At 50.4% G+C, this 8,629-nt stretch overlaps 1 long non-coding RNA gene across 1 annotated transcript; it reads right to left on the minus strand.

Annotated features, from left to right (window-relative positions):
* Window positions 1-1,218: 1,218 nt before the first annotated feature.
* LOC129044159 (uncharacterized) lies at window positions 1,219-8,264 on the minus strand. Its single transcript, XR_008504623.2, has 4 exons — window positions 7,915-8,264; window positions 6,516-7,137; window positions 2,932-3,293; window positions 1,219-1,973 (listed from the first exon to the last, which is right to left on the minus strand). It is a non-coding gene; the product is annotated as an uncharacterized LOC129044159 (long non-coding RNA).
* Between the last annotated feature and the right edge of the window lie 365 nt (window positions 8,265-8,629).

An 8,629-nucleotide genomic window follows, 5' to 3' on the forward strand; every position in this document is an offset into this window, starting at 1 on the left:
CTGTAATCCCAACACTTTGGAAGGCCGAGGCAGGTGGATCACCTGAGGTCGGGAGTTGGAGACCAGCCTGACCAACATGGAGAAACCCCGTCTCTACTAAAAATACAAAATTAGCCAGGCATGGTGGTGCATGCCTATAATCCCAGCTACTCAGGAGGCTGAGGCAGGAGAATTGCTTGAAACCAGGAGGCGGAGGTTGCGGTGAACCGAGATCACACCATTGCATTCCAGCCTGGGCAACAAGAGCAAAACTCCATCTCAAAAAAAAGGAAGAGAGGAAAGTCTTATTTACATAGAATGCCAACTGATAACTGTAGGAGAAAAGATGGTGTTGGAAAAACCATCTGGCAAAAGTATCATAGTAATGTTTTCAGGCAAGACTCATCATTGGATCTAAAACTAGTGAAAAAATAATAATAAGAGAGAATGAAAATAACAGATATAAATGTAATTGAATGTGAACATTTGGGTAATCTGGGTTAAGGAGAGAAGGGAAATATTTATACTATGTTTGCACCTTTTCTGTGTGCCTGAAATTATTTTGAAATAACTAGTTTGTAAAATCCCCAGCCCTGCCTCGCCTCACTGGAGCACCTGTTCACGCTGCAGTGGCAGAGTCCCACCGCACTGATTCTCTGTTCACCTGCAGCTCTGGGAGGACACGGCTGAGCCCTCACTTTTTCTGCATTCCCAAGGCTGGCACCTAGAAGGCCCCAAACCATTTCCAGGGTTCACTTTTGTTTTCTGTTGGCATCTGCTGTGGTCTGACTCTAAGTCTCTGCCAGGTGCTGGGCCAACCCCACGCTCAGGAGCCTCCACTCAGGTGAACATCAGGTGAGCACGCAGCGTTCTGTGGCTGTCATTTCCATATGACCCGCGAAGGAAGAGTCCCAGCCAGGCGGCGACTGGTGGGTCGGAGAAGGCTTCTCTGACAGGACCTCGCAGATACCCAAGCCCACAGTGAAGCCACGTTTCTGCAGCCCCAGCCCCCTTCTCTACTCCTCAGAGAGACCCAGGTGCCTTCTCTGCAGGCACTCCACACTGCCACACACTGCTGGAGAAGGCCTGTGGAGACCTTGGCCAACCCCACGTGTTCCAGATTGGAGAAACTGAGGGCCAGGGTGCAGAAAGGTCTTGCCCAGGACCCCACAGCAAGTGCAGGTAGAGTGAACAACTGCATCCTCCCGGCTCCAGCCCAGGGACTTCACTTATTTACTATTTTTTAAATAACAGCTTTATTGAGATGTGTTTCACACACCATACAATGCACCCATTTAAAGTGTACAATTAAATAACCTTTATATATTCACCAAGTTGCACAACTATCACCACAGTCCATTGTAAGACAATTTCATCACCACAAAGAAAAATCTTTTAACCGTCACCTCCCCAGGCCCCTTACCTTCTCATTCCCAGCCTCCGGCAGCCAATAATCTCCTCTCTGTCTCTACAGAGTTCCCTGTTCTGGACATTTCACAGAGATGATTGGCTTCTTTTGCTTATTTTTATTTGACTTTTAAAAGAGGGCTCCAGCTCTGCCATGGTCCCTCTGGGGTCTCCTGGGGTGGAGGTGGAGAAGGTCCCCTCTGAGTTGCACATCCCCTCCCAGGGGCCCCACCCGGAGCACCAGGTCTTAATTTCAGTTTAGGGCAGGGGGGAGCTGGCGCCTCTGGGATGTCTCCTCCAATGACTCATAACTATTGCTCATCAGCTCAACCTTGGAAGTCCCTGCAGGGGACAGGAGGGCTTAAAGAAATGGGAGCTTACTCCAGCCTGGCTCTACAGGAACAGAATGGTCATGACTTAGGAACTTTGTAATGACACTGAGGACATCTGCAATTCGGGTGAAAATGGTGCAAATTTTGCCTGAGGAGTCAGCTGATCAGACGCAGGGCACCATGCACCAATGCATAGCTGCTGCTGGGTCCCAGGGAGCTTGTGGCTCAAGCGGGATCAGCCTGATTACTGGTGATCTAAAGTAAGGAAATTTCACCATCTTAGATGTTAGACCTTTTTGACTTTTTCTTCTTCACTTTTACTACTTTTAAAGAAAACCCAATTATTTCCCAACTTAGTCAACATGTAAATATGTCCCAATTTTGTAAACTGTAAGTCACAATTTTGTGGACAGTGGCCATGACTCTGAATGTCAAGGGCACTGTGGTTGTGGGCATGGGCTTGGGGTGAGCACCCCTGTTCACTTTGACTTTATGTCCTTTTTAAGAGAAGGGGACTTCCCAGATGGTTTGTGATGACATTTCCAATATTTAAGACTCCTCTTGAGTCCACCAGCCTGCCCCAGACTTTGACTCTGGTGGGCACTCCCAGCTGGCTTCCTTTTGCAGACTTTTCCACTGGCTGCGAGTCTGGGATGGGAGGGGCAGGCGCACACACTGGACTCCATGTATGCAGCCAAATTATCTATCAGGTCTCAGCGCAGAATAGAAACATTTTGGGCATGAGACTGTAGTCAAATATCTCAGCCTTGAGAAGCATTTTAAAGTTTTTCTTCCTTTCCCTCCTAGCCTCAGAATGCAGCCTTGAAACATACTTTAAACCTGCTTCCCTCCCTTTCCCACCAGCCACAGTGCTCACTTATCTCACTTTGTGCCTGCTTAGAAATGCCAGGGGCTCATTTTTAAATAAACCAGGCATAGAACCCAGTTGTGGAATCCTCCTGTCTAGGGGAGTTATGAACAACGAGTCCACCACCACCGGACCAAGGTCAAGATGATGCCAACTAGACCTCCGGATGGGCAATTACTCAAGACACCTGCACCACTGCCCCACTCCCACGTCTCCCACACCGAGTTCTCCTTCCTAAAGCCCTTCACTCAGTCCAAAAAGCTGAGATGGTTCCTCGGAGCCTTGAGCCCAGCCACTCTCCCACCTGCTAGCACGTGAATAAAAGTTGCTTTCCTTTCACCATACCTCGCTTCTCCTGCGGCGAGCAGCCAAACTTGAGTCAGTTACAAGACATCTCTACCTCCCCTGATCCCGCAGCTACAGGAGGACGCGCACCAGAAGGGAAATGTGGCCAGCCGCAGTAGCTCACGCCTGTAATCCCAGCACTTTGGGAGGCCGAGGTGGGCAGATCACTTGAGGTCAGGAGTTCGAGACCAGCCTGGCCAACATGGTGAAACCTCATCTCTACTAAAAATACAAAAATTAGCTGGGCGTGGTGGTGCACACCTGTAATCTTAGCTACTCAGGAGGCTGAGGCACAAGAATCTCTTGAACCCAGGAGGTGGAAGATGCAGTCAGCCAAGATCATGCCACTAGTGAGCCTCTGTCTAAAAAAAAAAGAAAGAAAACATAAATCAAGAAATGGGAAGCAGTGGGGGTGGGAAATTGGGGAACCCACTCGGTGGGGGACAAGGGGTCCCTGTGGGGGCAGCAGGCTCCTCTCTGACATCTCCACTCCCTCTGCACCCTGCAGGCCCCTGTGGCCTGTGGGCCTCACCCCACACGTTTCCAGCTCCAGGCTGGTTTAGCTGGTTTATCTCTCTCCTTCTCTGTGCTTCCATTTGGATCATTTCTCTTGGTCAATCTCAGCATTGGTCCCTGAGTCTTTCCTCAGCTGTATCCAGGGGCTTTTATGTGAAGTGCACCCCAGCGAATCTGCGATTCCGATGCGGCCTGTCCATCCTTTCCCGAGGGCTCCATTGCCCTGTCAAAGGCTCCATCTTCTCATTCGTTTTATCCACCTTTTCCACTACCCTTGGTGCTTCGCCCAAAGCAAACAGTAAACAGGTCACTGCAGCAACCACTGTCTGGCCGGGGGAAGGTCCCTGGGGTGGAAGCCTCAGCCGTGACATCGGACACCCCAGCCAGCAAGTGACCCAGACCAACAGGAGCACGGGGTGAGGGGCTCTAGAATGAGGGTCGGCCGTGGCGCCGAGGCCACGGTGGTGGTGGGAACTGGCATGTGTGCCACCAGCCCTCCCAGAAATCGTCACTTGAAGAATCAGCGACAGGATGGGATGGACACCACACAGGGCAGGAGGGAATGAAAGATGCTGCCGTACCCCAGAGGTCACCTCAGACGGTTTCATCTCTACCCCTGGCTTCCTGTGTCCTGCGGGAAGACATTCACCTGCTGCCAGAGCTGCCGGACCTGACAGGGGCTCACGGCCCAGGGGCGGACATCAGCTACTGAGGAATGGAGTCGATGGGCGATCCCGGCTCCCTCAGCCCTCAGAGGGAAGTTCCAAGACGCGTTCCCCGCAGCCCCCAGGAGCCTGAGCCCAGCTGCCCATGGCTGTCACCCTTCCACTGGCTTTCCTCCCCCAATGTCTCACACCCTTCCCTCACTGGGCCTCCTGGGGTCCCTGGTCCCCAGGTCCTCATCTCAGGGCCTGGGGGGGTCCCAGCAGTAAGTGCTAAATAACCCACTGCAGGAAATATGACTGCTTCTCTCTGGGAGAAAGGAAATGGAGGCGGGTCTCCTGCAAACTGTGGGTGCAACGTTGCCTTTAGAAGGTCGAATCCGTGCAAAGCGCCTGCAGTGGAGAAAGCAGTGGATGCACCCACCCCCCTGGGGAGGCAGAAGGGGGAGAATGTGAGGGATGAGCTCTTGAAGGTAGGTGGGTGGGCTATGGGGGTTTCCGGCTCCATTATTCAAACCATACTAGGAAACCATCAGAGACTTATTTTTTTTTTTAGCTTAATGAATTCTTTTTTTTTTCTTCTTGAGACAGTCTCACTTTCTCGCCAGGCTAGAGTGCAGTGGCGCGATCTTCGTTCACTGCAACCTCTGCCTCTCTGGTTCAAGCGATTCTCCTGCCTCAGCCTCCCGAGTAGCTGGGATTACAGGCATGCGCCACCACGCCCAGCTAATTTTTGTATTTTTAGTAGAGACAGGGTTTCACCATGTTGTCCAGGATGGTCTCGATCTCCTGACCTCGTGATCCACTCGCCTCGGCCTCCCAAAGTGCTGGGATTACAGGCGTGAGCCACTGCGCCCGGCTTTTTTTTTTTTTTTTTTTTTTAAGAGTGTCTTGCTCTGTTGCCCAGGCTGGAGTGCAGTGGAACAACCACAGCTCACTGCAGCCTCGACCTCCTGGGCTCAAGCAATCCTCCTGTCTCAGCCTCCAGAGTAGCTGAGACTACAGGTGCACATCTCCATGTCCTGCTGATTTTTAAATCTTCTGTAGAGATGAGGTCTCACTATGTTGCTCAGGCTGGTCTCATACTCCTGGGCTCAAGCAATCCTCCCACATTGGCCTCCCAAAGCCTGGTATTACAGGCATGAGCCACCGTGCCCGGCCAAGCTTCACGGACTTTGACAGGGCAGACACTTTTTGTCACCACCACACAAGCCTAGAGCTTTGCCAGCCACTCCAGACCCCCTCCATGGCACCCCCATGGCCACGGCCCTCTCCCAGCCCCAAAAGTCATCACCGTCCTGACAGGATCTTCTCTCCCTTGTGCTTCTCTACACTTTCATTTAGGTCAAATTATTTAATATCTCTATCTTTAAACATGACAGTTTAGTCTGAGCCACTTTTTTATCTGATGTGTCTTTTAAATCTCTTTCCCCTACAGGTTCCACGCCATCTCTTTCTTTTCCTTACAGTTGATCTGGTGAATACCTGGGGCCGCCCCCTGCCGTGTTCCCCACAGTGAGAGTGTTGCTGGCTGCCCCTTGCAGATCAACACCTCCTCCCTTGTCCAGTGGGTTTCCTGCAAGGAGGCAGCTGGAGCCAGGGGCTGGGGCCAGGGGCTCGAGCATACCCAGGCCCTGCAGCTCTTTTTTTTTTTTTTTTTTTTTTTTTGAGACGGAGTCTTGCTCTGTCGCCCAGGCTGGAGTGCAGTGGCGCAGTCTCAGCTCACTGTAACCTCCGCCTCCCGGGTTCATGCCATTCTCTTGCCTTAGCCTCCCTTAGTAGCTGGGATTACAGGCGCCCGCCACCACGCCTGGCTAATTTTTTGTATTTTTAGTAGAGACGGGGTTTCACCGTGTTAGCCAGGATGGTCTGGATCTCCTCACCTCGTGATCTGCCCGCCTCGGCCTCCCAAAGTGCTGGGATTACAGGCGTGAGCCACTGCGCCCGGCCATCCCCTGCAGCTCCTTATCAAGGGCACAGAAGCCGGATGCTCCCCTTTTTCGAGGGGTCAGTGGCTGCATTACCTGCACTCATTCATTCACCAGGGGTTGCAAAATGGTGATATTCTAATTTTACCATTCTTTTTTATTTTTTATTTTTTTTGAGACAGAGTCTTGCTCTGTCTCAGCTCACTGCAACCTCCACCTCCCAGGTTCAAGCAATTCTCCTGCCTCAGCCTCCCGAGTAGCTGGGATTACAGGTATGTGCCACCACGCCTGGCTAATTTTTGTATTTTTAGTAGAGATGGCGCTTCACCATGTTGGTCAGGCTGGTCTCAAATTCCTGACCTTGTGATCCGCCCTCCTTGGCCTCCCAATCTTTTTTCATTTATTAGTTGGACTGCTTAAAAAAAAAAAAAGAAAGACTCCCCGATATGGGCAGGAACAATGCTGAATTTTTACTTACCTGTCTCTAAGATAATGAATTGATTGTTAGCCTCCAAAGATGATCAATTTGTTGTTTTTTTGTTTGTTTTAACGTTACGGTGAACTCATGGACTGAAACTTCTTTATGGGTTTTGAGCCACTGCAATTATCCTCACCAAATCTCAAGCTGTCCCACCTCCGGCACATGGGGCCTCTTCAGGTTTTCCTCATTCATATTTGTTTGTCTATTTGTTTGTTTTTGGGTAGCCAGCAGGAGAGCATCCACAGTCTGCCTCTCCAGCCGAGGAGGAAGGTGACAAGACCTCCGTCAAGGTGAGATCCAGGTCGGCAGCCTCTGGTTCCCCTGAAATTAGGCTGGAAAGTGAGCCCTCTGAGCCGGCCCCTGGGGTGGGGGCACCAACTCCAGAATATACTTTAAACCTGTCCCCGCAAATCAAGGTCTCAGGTTCCATGGTATTCTGTCCGTCTGAGGTCTTCAATTAAGTCTCAACACCAGTGGGTAAGAAAACTAGAAGGTATTGTCAGGGTACAGATGAAACCGCCCTTGCAAAATTATGAGCCAGTGAAACAGATGAACCAAGTCCACTTGCTTCTAAACTCCATGCTGTCCTTGTTCGTTCCTGGGTGTAGGCTGAACTCCCCTTGGGAGGAATTTAATTTATATTAATAGTTTATAGTTTGATACAAAGAGAATAACAGCCCTTTCCAAAAACAAACCCCCTTCTTGCCTGGGGACTAGACTGCCTTTGTAGGACTAACAAATTAGCCACAAGATTAGAAATTATGGTTAGGCGTCATGTAGCTGGAGGCTGCAAGATTCTCACTCTCCCCAAACTGCTCCTGGAGACAAAATCACGATTGTAAAACCTAAGACCAGTGCTTGAGATATTTTGCAGACCCTGCACTTGATGGATCAGCTGGCACCACCCAGATCAATAAACTGGCTCATCTGATCTTGTGGGCCCCACCCAGGAACTGACTCAGTGCAAGAAGACAGCTCCGACTCCCTATTTCATTTCCAACCAGTCAGCACTCCCGGCTCACTGGCTTCCCCCCACCCACCATGTTGTCCTTAAAAACTCTCATCCCCGAATGCTCGGGGAGACTGATTTGAGTAATGATAAAACTCCGGTCTCCTGCACAGCCGGCTCTGCATGAATTATTCTTTCTCCACTGCAATTCCTCTGTCTTGATAAAATGGCTCTGTCTACACAGCAGGCAAGGTGAACTCACTGGGCGGTTACAGAGATTGTAATGTATCCATCACATTTTTACAAGTTTTACTAAGACAGGATAAGAGTCCCAGGTTTGGGGCAGGACATTTTGAATGGAGCTTTCTCTGCCATCAGCCCGGCCATATGACCCAGGGTCTCTGGACTCCCGGGACACAGGCAGCCCAAAAGGCAGTTCTGTCTTACCTCAAGCCCAGGAAGACAAGATAATGTGCTGGGATAATCCCTGAGAAGTTTCCTTCTCCTCCACCTTAAAGAGGTAAAAAGAAAATAAAAATCTCAGGACCCCAAACTCACTATGCCAAAAAGAAGAGTTAAGCTTGGGAACTGGGTCACCCAAAACTACCTCCTAGTTTCTTCCTAAATCGACAGATGCAAAGACAGAAGGCCACTCCCCTCCCCAGGGGGCCTCCCTCACTGTTTGCCCACAAGGAAATACCTTGAGGTCCCCAAGATTTTTTTTTTTTTTTGAGATGGAGTTTCGCTCTTGTTGCCCAGGCTAGAGTGCAGTGGCATGGTCTGGGCTCACTGCAGCCTCCACCTCCTGGGTTCAAGTGATTCTCCTGCCTCAGCCTACCAAGTAGCTGGGACTACAGGCGCATGCCACCACGCCTGGCTAATTTTTGTATTTTTAGTAGAGATGGGGTTTCACCATGTTGGCCAGGCTGGTCTCAAACTCCTGACCTCAGGTGATCTGCCTGCCTCGGCCTCCCCAAGTGCTGGAATTACAGGCCACACATCTTTTTTTTTTTTTTCTTTTCCAAGAACTTTGTCCTAAAACAGAGTTCTGCTGAATTTCACCCTGAAAATGTAAATTAACAGCTTATCTGCACAGGTTGGGATAAAGACAGGACTAGAAGTCTTCCCTCCGCTCACGGGAGACAAAAGCATCTTTGACTCC

This window comes from Pongo pygmaeus, chromosome 13 (assembly GCF_028885625.2).
Source record: "Pongo pygmaeus isolate AG05252 chromosome 13, NHGRI_mPonPyg2-v2.0_pri, whole genome shotgun sequence".
Taxonomy (NCBI): Eukaryota; Metazoa; Chordata; class Mammalia; order Primates; family Hominidae; genus Pongo; species Pongo pygmaeus.